The following is a 17,529-nucleotide window of genomic DNA, read 5'->3' as shown; positions in this document are numbered from 1 at the left end:
AGTGATCCTGAACATTTTTTCAAGTGTCTTTTGGCCATTTGAATTTCCTCTTTTGAAAAATGTCTTTTTAGGTCCTTGGCCCATCTCTTAAGTGGGTTGTTTGTTTTGTTGTTGTGGAGTTTCTTGATATCATTGTAGATTCTGGTTATTAAACATCTTAAAATTATAGAAATGTATTGATGGTGCCACCATCATTAACAGGTATATACTTAGGACAGATATATATGATTTTATCACATCTCATTAAACTGTACTTAAAAATGCATTTTATTGCATATAATTTATGCCTGAATTAAGTTGATTTTTGAAAAGGCACTTTCATTGACAAAAAGGCAAATATGAAATGCCTCCCTGATTGATGACTGCTCAGCCATGAGCAGTCATCTTACTAGTTACATGGATGCACATTATACGGAATCAATAGCCAAATTAACATACAGATATAGCTCCTTTGGGAAAGCATTGAAGGCTTTGCCAAACTAGGATTTATCATGGGTTCTGTGTTGTGAGAGGCGCAATGTGGTGAAAAGTGTGATTGAGAGATCCCAAGGAGAGAAAAGGAAAGCCAAATGCACACAGTGGACTTGACAAGGTGCTAGGTCTCAGAGATCTCTGAGTAGAGTGAAAGGCCAGAAAGATAAATACTATTCACTTCTAGGGTTTTGACCCCTTGTGAGAATGAGTACTAAAAGATACAGAAAGGGAACAAAATGTAAGAAGTGGGCGATTCACATGGGGACAAAGGCTCACAAACTCTTGACTGCCCTACATGTAGTTCTTTGGCAGTAATAGCTCAGGTTTATATAGTGTTTCCTGTGTAATCACATTCTTAAAAGGACATCTGCATCTGTATCTATACTATATGAGTTTTTATGCTTATGCCTACAGCTAGATACTGATAAATGTATACTGATATGTATACATACGTATTAATTTATCTACCACGATAACAGCTCTGATTATCATCCCTATCTGACTATTTCATAACAAACTTACCTGCCCAAAGTCACACAGGTACTAAAAGACAGATCTAAGACTTAAACCCATATAGTGTGGTGCAGAGTTTGTGCTTTTCCATTATTACATTATTTTGCCAACTGCATGCTGAAGGTGTCAGCACTTTAGGGACTACTTCTACAGGTAGAATCACAGAGTACCTTCACCTCCTCCATCAGATTGTAAAATGTGAAAAAATATTGTAGGTGTGTGTGTGTTTCCTGAGTGTAACTGCCCACTGTCACATGTTTTTTATTTAACAAACATTTGTTGAGTGACTTCTATGTGTCTGATATTATGCCAATTACTGGGGATTCGGAAATAATTAAGATCTAATCCCCACTTTCAAAGAACTGGAAGTTCTGCCAAGATGATTTGGTGAAAGTCATATAGTGCAGATGGAAGTCTGGAACACTGTCCACACCAGTATAAACGAGGCAGGGCAGTCTGTTCCCATGTTATCAGAAGAGTATCTGCACTTGAGTCGTTGAAGATGATACCTGGGCATCCCTGGGGGTCCTATTATTTTTACCATTAAGCAATGTGAAACCATAAAATGATTAGGGTCGGCATGCTTTTAGAGAATTAATGTTCTAACAAATTGGGTGATTTTGCTCAGCTTGGCTATTGAGGATAACATATTGTGAATTTACTGAGCTCATCTGTGACCAGATTCCTCTGCAGGGTAATTGAAAGTGAATGGAAATGGCTATTTATGCATTCATAGCCATTAGATATTGCTTTCATCTCTGATTTCTTTGGATGATGAGTCAAAATATATACTGAAATCATTGCCTGCGGGTGCCGCTTTGCATGTTCAATTAACAAGGGCCTATGCTTGATACTGGCTGTGGAAAGGCAGATGGTGAAGGGAAACTGTACTGTTACACTCAGAAGTGGTCCACTAGCCAAATGGAGGTATGTTTCCGAATTGCCTCTCCTTCTTTCAGGGTTTGATGGCCACTAGGAATGTGTGTGGCCCTCTGCTAGGTTCGCAATCCTCTGGTGGCATTGCCCAATGGTTTTGCAAGGATGCTAAGAAAAACTGAAAAAACCAAAAAGAGTTATTGGTAAAATACATCTAAGAAGGATTTATTGAATAAAGTTAAGTGTGTTTTTTAGTGTAGGGTTTTTCAGAGTCCTGAGTACACTTATGTGAATTGCAAAGCTGTATGAAAGAGAGGTAATGAGTTCATCAAACTTACATAAGGAAGATAGTGCTTACTGAATACTCTGTACTATTTATTAGGTTAAATAGTTTTCCTAGATTACTTTATATAGTGTATGTAACTGCTATATGATATATTTTTTTTTTGTAATGATAGCGCTAAGGTCTGGTGTGAGTGGTGCTTGACAGGACAGCCAAGGTCATAATGAGGAAGTGACTTTTCAGGATTTGAAAAAAGCAGTTTGGCCAGAGAACTCATACTCTTCATGAAGCACTCTATTTCTTCCTTTTAAATTTTTTCCAAAAAGGCTCTTGTTCAAGGTGAGGTCCACAGATCACATCGAGTAAGGAATTTTTAGGATAAAAGTAGCAGATGTTCTGGGAAATCCCCTAGATCAGAGACACACATTAATGCCAGTATAGATAAGGAAATACAAACAGTGTTAAAAATTAACATTTTTCAACTCATCCCACCTATTTCTGTTCCATAAGTACAAATGAATGAATGGTTCCTGGACTTGAGAATGAAAACCATGTTCAAATCTTCCTAAGCATTTGAGTCATATTGTACTTATCTAGCTCATTCTTCACTTCTCTATGCAAACATCACCAAGTTCCTAATGATACTATTTCAGTAAATTCATACATTTTTGAGTGCATATGATGAGCTGGGTCCTGCACTAGCTATTACATTCAGAGAAAGTTTTGAAGTCAATGCAAGAATCTGACAGAAGTGTGGAACTGATTGTTTGTAAGGCTGGTTGGGGTATGCAATTAAGGGATGACATCCCCAATGGTCCACCTAAGACTGCACTCTTGAATTAGGAAGATGTATCCATCTAAGTCTTGGAAGAACAGTTCAATCTCTTCACTCTCCATACACTTATTCTGTAGTAATGACAAAGAATATGGGTGTCCAGAAGGCAGGCAGGGCCCAAAGGAGGGGTAGATGGGACTGATTTCAGTATACTTGATTTCTTCTCACACATTTTCCAATGAAATAAACTACCTGGAGAGAAGTAAGGGAAGGCTTAGAGATTCATTAGATGTTCCTCCCATGTTTTTCTCTTCTGAGGAGGAGAAGAAATAATCCTATTCTATGGAGCTAGAAACAAATACAGGGGAAATAATCCACTTCCCTGAATGTTAGTGATGGGAAATAAATAACACTGCTCAGCCTATATAGTCTCCCAAGGCACTCAGAGTCTAGCAGAAAAGACAGGCAGATAAATTGACAACTAAAACGTTGTGAAGTACCAGTACAAGTGAGGAGGTAAAGCAGAAGGTTATTTGGCCCCAGGACTATTTTCAGCCACTTAAACACAAAATGTACATTGTTTTCTTCCATCTATCAGGATGACATTTGTACATATTAATATTTTCATGTATTCATTCAAACATCAAACATATATAGAATATGGACAAGTACACGCCCTGGAAATACAAAGATGAAGCCAGAAAACTGCCCCTCCCAGCTTTAAAAAGAAATATTCTCATGGGTTAATTATTGTGAAATAGTGGTTCATTGGTTATGTGGAAAGTCTTCAAGATAATGCCACACAGAGTATAAAGTTTAGGGGAGGGAGATGTGTAGAGCAGGTCAGGGACACCACCCCAGCACTATAAATTGGAAAGGAGGAAGAGAGAAAGAATGGTAAAAAATGGGCAGTGAACCTCAGGAATGAGTTGTGGAAGGGCTCTCTCCCAGTCATCCCAGATTTGTCCAGAATCAGTAGGTCGTTTATTAGGATAGGATTGTACCCATGCAAAGTCAAGTGAGGCCAGGGAACAAAGCAAACACTTAGAATTGAACTGATAAAACACTGAGAGTGGTTCTAACTATTCTGTTCTCCAAGAACATGAGCTGGTAGTTATTCTATTTGTGAAGAGAAGATGGACTGATTGAGGATTTAGAAATTGAGAAGCTAAGCTAGCTATAATGAAATATAGTGGATATAGTAACCAGAGTACTCTAATATTTGTCTCCACAAAATAAGATGCAGGAATTAAAATAATAAAAGCTTCTATGTAACGTTACATTACTTGCTTGATTGGGAAGGGAACAAAGCCATTACTTGCCAGAGTGAAATGCTGTTTCAGGGGAACGTATGTATGTCTCTTTAGAAACCTCACTCTGGAATGCTGGCAGTTGGAAAGACAGCAAGAACTTTCTTTTTCTTTCCCCAACTCCAGCACTCCTGGTCAAACTCTATGGTTTATTATTTTAATCCATCACACCACCTTCTAGCACATGTATCATTTACTTTTTTTTTTGTTTCCTATTTATCTTTTGTCTCTCCCACTGAGATATAAGATCCATGAGGATGAATCTTTATTTGTTCCTCAATATAACCCAGGTACCTAGGAGAGTGTATACCTGGCATGCTGTAGGCTTTCAACCAGTGTGTGTTGCATGATGAATCATTTGCGAAATTCCTCTGGAGAACTAACTTAGAGGTAGTCTCATGGAAAAAAAGAAGTTTTAAGGGGGAAAAAGGAATCTTTGTGAAAAACATTCAGTGACTTTGCAACAGATCATTGCCAGGATATGAATTAGGGAAGAAGACAAAGCCAACTGAGCTGTTAGCAGAATGTAGTGATGTGCTGAGAAAAAACAGCTCCCGTGGAGGTATTTAAATAAGAAACTTAAAATTACAAAACTAATCTTTCCCCACCTCTTCTGCTGATTATTTTAAGATACAAATGTCCAGGTGGTGTTCACTTCTTCTCCTGATGATTTCATCAACTGTTTTGTAGGAAATTACTGGTTAGCTTATTTAATGGCTTACCAGACCCAGCAGAACCCGACACCTCTGGAATCTTTGGGGCTGTGAAACTGGTGGTGCAGCTGGGTGCCATAAATGAGTTTTCTGGATCTCCACTCAGCTGCTGCAATTGAGGAGGCATTGAAAATTGTCTCTGTTTTTCCTTCTTTAATCCCATAATTGTTTTCACTTCAGAAGACTGGGTTAATTATATGGTAGCTATTTTAGGTTTGCTTCTGCCTACATAATGTTTGTGTTTGGTGATTTTCCTTGGCTAAATGGAAAGCTTATTCTTGGGTGTTAGGAATGAAAAGGACAGTAATAGTAGCCAGTATTTGTGCAGCAATGATCACTGAACTTTACTTCATTAAGTCATCATAATGACCATGTTGAGTGGTATCTAGGGTATAAGCATTCTATTTCAAATTACTTGAGGCTTGGAGTTGTCAAGTTGTGTGTTCAGAGTTACGTAGCTAGGCAGATACTGCAGGTAGCACTTAGACCAAATGCTGGGAACCAAAATCCTGGGCAATCTTTACTGTCCGTAGGTTGTCATAGTCCTTATACAACAATCGCTGCATCATTAGAGTAATCATAAAATTCTGCCTAGTGAATTGTAGACTTGAGAAGTATATGAACTCTTGAACTTTAAGAGTGCAACCTTTATTTCATATAAAATCTTTTTCTGTTACAGTAACTTTGTGATGTAAAGAGCAAAGAAACTTTTCCTCCCAATTTTATTCAGTAGTTTCATATCTCTAAAAATACACAAAACATCCAGATTAGCATCGAGATAAGATCTAGGCCATTACTGTTAGTCTTTTTTTTTTTTTCTCCTTGGCTGCAACTGGAGTGTCCAGAAATAACATGGAAACTTCTAACCTTCTTTCTTCACCTCACTACCACCAGACTGTATGCCATAAGAGGCATTAAGAGGCTAAGAAACAGAATTGTTGTAGGATGGAATCCAACAAGACTCCTATTTTCAAACTCTATTTGAGTACTGATATATTCTAATAATTTTTTTTATCATTAAATAGCTTTTCTTAGTGGTGTTTCTTCTTTCTCTCTCTCTCCTTCTCTCTCTCTCTCTCCTTCTCTCTCTCTCTCTCCTTCTCTCTCTCTCTCTCTCTCTCTCTCTCTCTCTCTCTTTCTCTCTTCTGTCTTCCTGAAACTAAGAAAGCATTAGTCATTTATCCTTCCTGATGCTAACGTGCATATTTTGAAGTGTTCTAAAATACCACCATATAAAGAACCATCTGCTGTGGTATAAATTTTGTAATGTTGTCCAGATTCTGCTGAATGTATCCTAGCTGTGGCACAGAGCTGTTACTGCCCTCAGATCCACTCCTTACCCTTCAGCTGCATGATGAGCTGATCCCTGTGGGCTGTTTCCAGCTTCAGGTGTCAGCATGAAGGCTTCTGGCTGAGTGTGGCTAATGTGCAGCCCTGCAGGATATTGGGAGGTGGGAGTAATGGAGATTCCAGGGTATCTTTGTAGGAAACCTCAAAAGGTTTGTGGGAAAATGGAATGAAAAGATACATTTATTTTGGTGCAAAAAAAAAAAAAACAAATAAAATCCACACATAGTATTTTTATAATAGACATTTTCCCCAAACTTTTTGCAGACCTTTCATTTCTGGCTATGCTATATATATTTTTTCCCATGGCACTATCTCTTGTCTGACAGACCTGCTATGGAAGTAGCTTCTGCTGGGTGACCCTGGTACCTGCACTCTGGTCTTTATCTAGCCTAGTAGTGATAGCGGCTCCCTGATGTTGCCAAGGATTTCCTCTCACCATTCTATTTGTCTATTTGTCTTCTCCACTCCTTCATTGCCTGTGGAGCTTTCTGCATAATGTACCCTGTGCTGTAAATGCTGTAAGTGAGTTCCACTTTTTGGTATTACCCTGCATAAACAGACACTGATAATTTAAGATTTCTGAGACAAGCAGCTTTGTGAAACTGTAATAATAATAAACATTCACTCACTTGAAGAAGTTGGCATAAATTCTGAATGACTTCATGTTCACTTTTAGTGTGCCAGTAAAAAAATGAATGGGCAGTTATTTTTTTTATATGAAGTCACTTTTATTTGTAAAGTGAGACATCACTTCTTCAAGATTTATTTATTTATTTGAAAGGCAGAGTTGAAGAAAGAGAGAAAAAGAGGCAAATGGCACAATGGCAAGGGCTGGTCCAGGCCAAAGCCGGAAACCAGGAGCTTCATCTGGGTTTCCCACATGGGTGGCAGGGGCCTAAGTACTTGGACTGCCTTCCTCTGCTTTCCCAAGTACATTAGCAGGGAGCTGGATTGGAAAGTGGAGAAGCCAGGACTTGAACCAGCCTTCATATGGGATGTTAGAATTGCAAGTGATGGCTTAACTCACTGCACTACAATGCTGCCCCCATGTCACTTCTTTTTTAAGTTAAAAAACTTTATTTTTAGAGTAATTCTAGGTTTATAGTAAATTGAGCAGAGAGTTCCCATATACCCCATCCTCACATATGCCCATAAATTATTTATTTTAACAATATTATTAATAAATAAAAAGCAATCTTAGTTCTCTTGTTCTGTTGGTGAGGGCTTACATTGAGAAAGCAAAAGAAATGCAGCTTTATAAAATTTTCTTCCAGTTAATGTAGTAAGTAATACCTACTTCTGTGTAGTAAATACTTAAAAAACAACAACAACAACAACACAAGCTATGAGTCTATTCAGCTGGAGGAGTTCTGGAACTGGAACACATGAGCAGCTGTAGCATCTGAGAAAATGCAGGAATGTTGGTGGGATGGGTGCTAGTGTTTGGGTGCTTCCTATGGGAGAAGAGGAGGCCTGAGGACCCGCCCCCCCACAATTAGGTGGTGTGGGTTGGGGGGTAGTGCTGAAGGGGAGGACATAAAAATCTGGCCACATCAAAGCAGAAACCAGGCAGATTAACACCTGATGGGTGAGATGTTTTAATAACTCCATCTCAAAACATACAGCTTCTTTGCATAAGAGAATACCTTACATGTGCTGAAGAGAAACGGGCTAAAAAGTGTCCATGTAGCATAGATGGGACAGAGTAACCCTGAAATTCACTAGGGAAAATTGAGCACTGCATTTTCTGAGAGATTTCAGACATTGTCCCCTTGCTTATGACCTCTTTCTTTCCTCACCTCTTCCCTTCCTTTTTTCCTTTCTTTTGTTTTATTTTTTAAGTTAAAATTTTATATTTATTTGAGAGGGAGAGAAAGGGAAAGAGAGAGGGAGAGAGGGAGGGAGGAAGAAGGAGAGAGGAAGAGAGAGGGAGGGAGAGAGAGAAAGAATTAACCTATCTGCTGGTTTACTCCCCAAATTCTTAAAACAGCCAGGGCTAGGCCAGGCTGAAACTAGGAGCTAGGAATGCAATCTATGTTTCTCATGTAGGTGGCTGGGACCCAAGTACTTGAGCCATCACCTAGTGCCTTCTAGTGTATTCATTAATAGGAAACCAGACTTGGGAATGGAGCTAGGACTCAAAACCAGGTACTCTGATAAAGGATTTGGATTTTCCAGTCAGCATCTTAACCCCTAGACAAAATGCCTACCCCCCTTCCTTCCATTTAACAATTATTTATGAGTGTCTATTTAAGTGTCAGGTACTATTCTGGGCAATGGTGATATTAAAAAACAACAGAGATGAAAACAAAAAAAACCTTTGCTTTTATTTTGCTGATAGGAAATAGTCAACAAATGTCACTATTATATGGTATGTTGAAGGGTGAAGAGCGCCATGGAAAAAAAAATCTAATGATAGGGTGAGTGCTAGGATTGGGATGAAGACTGGATTGGGATTGGTTAGGGTAGAGCTCATTGAAAAAGTGACGTTTAGCAAAGACTTGAGGAAGCAAGGATGAGAGCCATGAGATACCCAAAGGAAGAGCATTTTGAGTAGAAGGACAGCAAGAACATTGTCCAGAAAGCAGGATTTGTGTGATAAAGTCAAACACATATTTAACCAAGGACCTAGTAATCCCACCCCTAGGTATTTACTCAAGGGAAGTCTTCACATAAAGACTTGCACACTAATGTTCAGAGTAGCTTTATTCACATTAGTCTAAAATGAAGAAAACATACCTAATATCCATCAATAGGAGAAAGGATAACCGGACTGTAATATATTCATGCAATGTAATAGTATTCATCAATTAAAAGAAAGAGCAGTGTATACATGCTACAACATGAATGGATCTCAAAAACATCATGTTAAGTCCAAGAAGCCAGACACAAAAGAATATATACTGTTTGAGTCCATTTATATGAAGTATAAGAACAGGCAAAGTAATGGAAATTAAAGCAATGGCTTTCTATAGGATGAGTGGGAACTGAGTGAAAAAGTATGTGAGGAGGCAGAGCTGTTCTATATCTTGATTTGGGTGGTGGATCCATAGGTGTATATGATTGTCAAAATCCTATGGACTGGACAATTAATATTGGCACATTTTATTGTATGTTAATTATAACTCAATTAAAAATATGAGTATTTGTTGAAAATCATGATATTTGGTGTGGAATAAAAAGGAGAAATGTAATATGTGATGGGGCCAAAAACTTAACTGGATGTGAAGTCAATCATGTTAAGTCATGCTATTTTGAGGTTTCTAGTTTTCACTTTCAGTGAAATAGAAAGTCCTTACTGGATAAGAGGCATGGACTGACCGGCTGCATGTTTTCACAGTACCACTCTAGTTGCCATGTTGAGAAAACTGTGGGAAACAAGGGTTACTTTAGGGAGATCCATGAGAAGGGCATTGCAATATTCTTAGAGTTTATGATGGCTGGTATGGGGGCTGCAGAACTGGAGATGGCAGGAAGAATTTGGATTCTGAATATACATTTGAAGATAGAGATGATGGGATTTGAGGAAAGATTGGACACAGGACAAGAAGAGAGGAATAAAACATGACTCCAAATGTTGGTGTGAGCAGCTAGAAAGATGGAGTTTCCATTTGCTGAGATTGGAAGACTGCATATGGACAAGGGTTTGTGGACTTGTTAAGCTTGGGATATCTGCTAGAAATCCAAGTAGAGATGATGATCAAGCAATTGGATATTGGGAGTTTTAGCAAATATAATAACTCAGCTTTCTTTTTTTTAACTTTTATTTAATGAATATAAATTTCCAAAGTACAGAATATGGATTACAATGGCTTCCCCCCCATAACGTCCCTCCCACCCGCAACCCTCCCCTTATCCACTCCCTCTCCGCTTCCATTCACATCAAGATTCATTTTCTATTCTCTTTATATACAGAAGATCAGTTTAGCATACATTAAGTAAAGATTTCAACAGTTTGCTCCCACACAGAAACATAAAGTGAAAAATACTGTTTGAGTACTAGTTATAGCATTAGATCCCAATGTACAGCACACTAAGGACAAAGATCCTACATGAGGAGTAAGTGCACAGTGACTCCTGTTGTTGACTTAACAAATTGACACTCTTGTTTATGGCATCAGTAATCAACCTAGGCTCTTGTCATGAGCTGCCAAGGCTATGGAAGCCCCCTGAGTTCACTGACTCTGATCATATTTAGACAAGGCCATGGTCAAAGTGGAAGTTCTCTCCTCCCTTCAGAGAAAGGTACCTCCTTCTTTGATGACCCATTCTTTCCACTGGGATCTCACTCGTGGAGATCTTTCATTTAGGTGTTTTTTTTTTTTTTTTCCCCCAGAGTGTCTTGGCTTTCCATGCCTGAAATACTCTCATGGGCATTTCAGCTGGATCTGCACGCCTTAAGGGCTGATTATGAGGCCAGAGTGCTGTTAGGACATTTGCCATTCTATGGGTCTGCTGTGTATCTCACTTCCCATGTTGGATCATTCTCTCCCTTTTTTATTCTATCAGCTAGTATTTGCAGACACTATTCTTGTTTATGTGATCCCTTTGGTTCTTAGTCCTATCATTACGATCAATTGTGAACAGAAATTGATCACTGGGACTAGTGAGATGGCATTGGTACATGCCACCTCGATGGGATTGAATTCGAATCCCCTGGTATGTTTCTAACTCCACCGTTTGAGGCAAGTCAGCTTGAGCATGTCCCGAATTGCACATCTCTTCCCTCTCTTATTCCCACTCTTATATTTAACAGCGATCACTTTTCAGTTAAGTTTCAGCACTTAAGAAGAATTGTGTATTGATTACAGTATTCAACCAAAAGTATTAAGTAGAACAAACAAAAAAAAATACTAAGAGGGATAACATATTAAGCTGCTCATCAACAGTCAGGGTGAGGCTGATCAAGTCACCGTTTCTCATAGTGTTCATTTCACTTTAACAGGTTTCCTTTTTGGTGCTCAGTTAGTTGTCACCTATCAAGGAGAACAAGTGGTATTTGTCCCTTTGGGATTGGCTTATTTCACTCAACATAATGTTTTCCAAATTCCTAACAGGGATCACTTTTCAGTTAAAATTTAAACACCTAAGAATAATTGTGTGTTAATTACAGAGTTCAACCAATAGAACTAGAACAAAAACAAAATACTAAAATAGATAAAGTATTACATTGTACATCAACCGTCAGGACAAGAGCTGATCAAGTCACTGTTTCTCACAGTGTCCATTTCACTTCAACAAGTTTCCCCTTTGGTGTTCAGTTAGTTGTCACCAATCACGGAGAACATGTGATATTTGTCCCTTTGGGACTGGCTTAATTCACTCAGCATGATGTTTTCCAAATTCCTCCATCTTGTTACAAATGACTGGGTTTCGTTGTTTTTGACTGCTGTATAGTATTCTATAGAGTACATGTCCCATAATTTCTTTATCCAGTCTACTGTTGATGGGCATTTGGGTTGGTTCCAGGTCTTAGCTATTGTGAATTGAGCTGCAATAAACATTAATGTGCAGACTGCTTTTTTGTTTGCCAATTTAATTTCCTTTGGGTAAATTCCAAGGAGCGGGATGGCTGGGTTGAATGGTAGGGTTATATTCAGGTTTCTGGGAAGGGCTGAAGGGGAGAGAAAACAACAGCCCTGTTCTTTCTCCTCACCCTCCTCTTAGACTCCCAGAGTGATGCATTGTAGCCTATGTGTGTTGGGGGGTGGAAAATATATATAATAGGAAGCTGAAGCTAAATGGACAGCACTCAATTTTAGAGATTCAAAATGTGCCAATTTTTTTTTTTTAAGATTTATTTATGTATTTGAAGGGTAGAGTTACAGAGAGGCAGAGGCATAGGGAGTGGGGTCTTTCATCTGCTGGTTAACTTCCCAAATGACTTCAATGGCTGGAGCTGTGCTGATCTGAGCCTGGAGCTTCTTCTGGGTCTCCCAAGTTGGGAACTTGGGCTCAAGGACTTGGGCCATCTTCCACTACTTTCCCAGGCCATAGCAGAGAGCTAATTCAAAAGTGGAGCAGCCTGTACTTGAACGGGTACCCATATGGGATGTCATCACCGCAGGTGTGTCTTTACCTGTTATTCCATGGTGCCAGCCCCAAAATGTCTTAGTTTTAACAAATGAAAGTTAGCTATAAGGTTATGGAACTAGAATTATACCTTAAAGGAGCTTGTTGCCTAGCCTGGAAAATAGTATGCAGGTGCTCAACAGGGCAAAAGTGGTATTGGTTATTGGTAAAAACACCAAACTTTTCGTATTCATTTCCCCGTGAGTTGAGACTACTCAGTAGTCTAGCCATGATGATAACTGATGCTATGAGATCAAAAGAGAGACAATTGTGGGCCTTAATTTTTTCACCTAGAAAAAGTAAGTTGGACAACAGATTAGTCTATGAGAGCCTTTCTAAATCTCAAATTCTTTCATTGATTTGAAGCATTTGTGATCAGTGGTAATACTTCAGATAGGGCAAAGCCAATGTTTTGCTAAAGGGTAATTTTTTTTTCTCTGAAGCTACACTTAGGAGAACAAGATCTGACCCTCTGAACTGAAGCAAAACTAAAGAGCTTTTTAAAACCAGTTACTAAAGCACTTTTAAGATTCCATTTTAAGGCAAACATTACCAATAATGAGGAAAAACTGAAATTTCCATCTGTATGCAGAGCATGTATATCAATGAAAATTCAGTTTATGCAAACACCTGCTTTTCTGAGTTTAATGAGAATCTAAAAATAAGAACTAATGTCCTATGTAGAGATAAACACTCTGACAGATTTGTTTGACACAAATAGTTTCCAGCATTGAGGAACATATCCTTTCAATTTATGTTTTGGCCTCTTTAAGCTCTTAAGCAGCTCTCTTTTAGCAAACTTAATGATGGATATGTTCTAGAAATGATTTCTTGTAATTCTTCTACATTAGTGTAAAAATCAGCTAAGGTTGTAGAATGCGAATCAGTGATTTTACCATAAAAAATTTACTCTAATTTTCCTCTTGGGAAAAACCTTGCAATTGAAACACATTGGTTTTGAGCAGATTTGAGGCTCATTTTTGCAATTGCAAATATACAAATATTGAACATTAAAAAGCAACTAATTGTCACAGCATCTGTGCAACCATGTATGTTACAAAAAAAGAAAAGCCATTTGAAATTTATTCTAGGAAGTCACTACTTTTTTTTTTGAAGGTTTATTTATTTGAAAGGCAGAGTTACACAGAAACAAAGAGAGAAAGAGGAGAGAGAGAGAGAGAGAGAGAGAGAGAGGGAGAGATGGAATATTCCAGCCTCTGATTCACTCCACAAATGTCCACATAGGGTTGGGATAAGCCAAAGTCAGGATCCTGGAACTCCACCGAGTCTCCCATGTCGGTGGCAGGGGCCCAAGAACTTGGGCCATCTTCTGCTGCCCTTGCAGACCCATTAGCAGGTGACTGGGTACGAAGTGGAATAGCTCGGATTCAAATTGATGCCCAAATGAGGTGCCCGCTTTGCAGGTGGTGACTCAACCCACTGTACCACAATGGCAGCCCTGGAAATTAGTGCTATTTTGAACAAACCTTGTTTCCTAAAATTTAAAGGGTTAATGTAATTATAAAAATAAGATTTGGGGGGAAGTTGAGTGTATGATTCCAATGAGGGGGGTAGGAAGTACTCAATAAGATCTTACCTGATATGCTCAGTCCAGTTGTATGCCCCTGGTAGGTACTGACAGGTTGGCTAACTAGGTTTCCATGGAGATGGAAGAAGTGTATAAAGAAAAGGGGATGCTCATCCATTTATTTTTCTCATTTATACCTGAGTTGAAGCTGTAAACTTTGTATAAGAAGTAAGAAAATAGTAGCTTAAGATGCTAAAGGCAGTAAAATTTTAAAAATTATTAAAAAGAATAAAAGTTCTTATCCAGGGGCCAGCATTGTGGCATAGCAGGTTAAACTGACAATTGTGACGCCGGCATCCCATATAGATGCTGGTTCCATTCCTAGCTATTCCATTTCTGATCCAACTCTCTACTATGACCTGGGAAAAGCAGAAGAAGATGGTCTAAGTGCTTGCACCCCTGCCACCCCTGTGGGAGATCTGGAAGAATCTCCTGGCTCCTGACTTCAGCCTGACCCAGTCCCAGACTTTGTGGGGAATAAACCACCAGATGGAAGATCTCTGTTTCTCTGTCTCTCTGTAACTCTGATTTTCAAATAAATAAGTAAATCTTTTTCAAAAAAAGTTCTTATCTTGATTATTGAAGTTTGTGATTGGCTTGCTTAACCCTCACTGTTGAGTTTTTTTAAAATTTTATTTCTGTAGGTATCCTTTAAAAATTCTAGGAATGATTTTTTTGTTAATAAAGACATATAAGGGCCTTCTATGTGGATATAGATAGATACAGAGACCGATAAACAGAAGTGTATATCTGTCTATATATCTATCAATCATCTACCTATTGAGAAAAATATAAAACATGCCATATATGTGCATATACACACTCATTTATATAATATATATACATTCTTTACATAGACCCACAGAGTAAACTGTGAGATCAATAATAGTTTTACTCTACAGGTGATGAAACTGAGGCTCAATGAATCTAAGATATTATTTAAGACCACACAGCTAGTTAACTGCAGATAGCAATGGAGACTTAATCTATTTGACTTTGAACCTCTGCTGTTCTCACTTGGCAGTGCTTTTCCCTTTCTGTAAGCCTACTAAGGAAGGCAACAAAAATGCACAAGGAAATTTAGAGGTGATTATTTCCTTTAAAAATGACTTCATTCTAAATTTTTTTAAATGATCAATGTTTAAACCATCTGCTTTTTTATGCAACTCATTGCAGTGTGCCCATGCTTCAGGAGTGTAGCTATAATATAGTAAGACATGTCTTTTAAAATTAATGCCATCAACTTGTTCTGGGCTTCATAAGACCCTTGTTGCTTTATTGTATATGTATTACTTCTGGAAAGCTTGACTGATATCATGGATAGAATCCTTCACGGAAAATAGAAATAATATGGAAAGCCTCACACATGTGTGAGGTGTCAGGACTGTCATAAACAGCAAACTGTTTTTGAATTTACTGTGTAAGAAGATGTTCAGGCAAGGGGAGCCAAATGTACAAAACAGCTTCCCTACCATTAAGCATGAAATGGTAAAGCAAGCAGGCTGAGAAAAATCCAGAGATGTGAAGATACAGAGAAATAGTCAGGTGTTTCTAGTAATATATACAACATGTTTTCCAAGCCACACTGGGTAGAAGGTAAAAATAACAGCATCAGAATAGCAGTTTGCTCTATTCCGTTCTTCTCTGGCTTTGCCTCATTCACTCCAGCCTCCTTTAAAATTTTTATTAATGTCTTTTGAGTTATCTTCTGAATGTGTTTTTCACTGGAACACACACACTCAAACATCATGATTTCACCTCTTCCCATCCCCTGCTTTGCTGTCTAGGGGAAGATGTGTTGCCAGATCTCCCGCTGCCAGAGAAGCAGATGCTGCTGCCCAGGGCTCTTGCCTTGGCGCTCTCTTTCCTCCTGCCCCCTGCTTTCCCCAGTGTTGAAGCTATTTCATTGTGCCAAAGCAACTGATGCAGGCAGCGAGGTACAGAAATCTCATGTTGTGTTCTCCACTGGTGTGTGGAGAATCCTTCTCTCTCTCATTTGTATCACACTCCAAGTATCTGTATAACTCATGTCCTCGGGCTTCTACAGTCTGTTTGTAGAAGTGCAGTCACATAAGCATAATGCCAGAATTTGCTGGCTCCTTTGCCTGCAATTATGAAGCTGCAGTGGTTTACCAGTCCACATCCTTACTGAGCCTCCCCACTTCAGTGTGGGAATCTTTAGAGAGCATCTCTGTGTGTCCGAAACAGATCTGTTCATGTATTTCTACCCACTGAGTCCTCCTTTGTGCTGCCTCTTCTTTATTCCAGTCTCTTCTCTTTCTCCTGGGAATCTTCCATGCACAGAATGCCCCACAAAAGTCTTTAGGATCATGAGCCCCAGTCACACGATTCTGAATTCTGTCCTTGTGATATATTTCTATGTCTCCCTTAAGCAGGCTTAATTCGGTGTCTATCACTTCCAACCAAAAGAATCCCAACCGTTAGATATGTGGCAGAAAAGAGTGATCTCTTTGCCTCTCAATATAGTTACTTTTAGTGTTCTGAATCATTTCAGTTCTGAATTCCAAGATTATCCAGAAACACTCCATCTCACTAGTTGTATCCTATACAGTGAAGCTCTCTCAGGTTAATTAATCTTCAGGGCTCAGCTCACTTCTCTCTTTGATGTGATTTGGTGTCATCTTGATTAATTTGAACAATTTGATAAACTCCCTGTCCTATGATATTGCAAAGTTAATATCCTCAATCTCATGAATTTGTTTATATTTTATAAAAATTTAATTTGTTTTTTTAGAAAACTTTAATAAATATAGAATTTGAAAGTACAACTTTTGGATTATAGCGATCCCCCCCCCCATAACCACTCTCCCACCCGCAAACCATCCCATCTCCTACTCCTCTACCATCCCATTCTTTATTAAGATTCATTTTCAATTATCTTTATAGACAGAATATCATCTTAGTATATACTAAGTAAAGATTTCAACAGTTTGCACTTAAACAGACACACAAAGTATAAAGTACTGTTTGAATACTGGTTTTACCATTCATTCTCATAGTGTAACACATGAAGGACAGAGATCCTACTTGTGGAGTAAGTGCACAGTGACTCCTGTTGTTGATTTAACAATCGACACTCTTATTTATGATGTCAGTAATCACCCGAGGCTCTTGTCATGAGCTACCAAGACTATAGAAGCCTCTTAAGTTCACAAACTCTTGCCTTATTTAGACAAGGCCATAATCAAAGTGGAAGTTCTCTCCTCCCTTCAGAGAAAGGTACCTCCTTCTTTGATGGTCCATTCTTTCTCCTGGGATCTCACAGAGATCTTTCATTTAGGTAATTTTTTTTTTTTTTTTTTTTGCCACTGTGTCTTGGCTTTCCATGCCTGTGAAACTCTCATGGGCTTTTTTTTTTTTTTTTTAGCCAGATCCAAATGCCTTAATGGCTGATTCTGAGGCCAGAGTGCTTAAACATTTAATTTGAAAGATGATCGTTGGATATGCCACTGTCATTGTAGCCATATTGTTAGGTTGCACATACCATGCTCTTTACAGCTCAGAGACCTGCAGTTTGGTTCTAGGTGCATAACATTTAACTGCATGGATTTAAT

Source organism: Oryctolagus cuniculus, chromosome 1 (assembly GCF_051225735.1).
Source record: "Oryctolagus cuniculus isolate XC-2025 breed Fujian yellow rabbit chromosome 1, ASM5122573v1, whole genome shotgun sequence".
Taxonomy (NCBI): Eukaryota; Metazoa; Chordata; class Mammalia; order Lagomorpha; family Leporidae; genus Oryctolagus; species Oryctolagus cuniculus.
Note: the sequence above shows the minus strand (reverse complement) of the source record.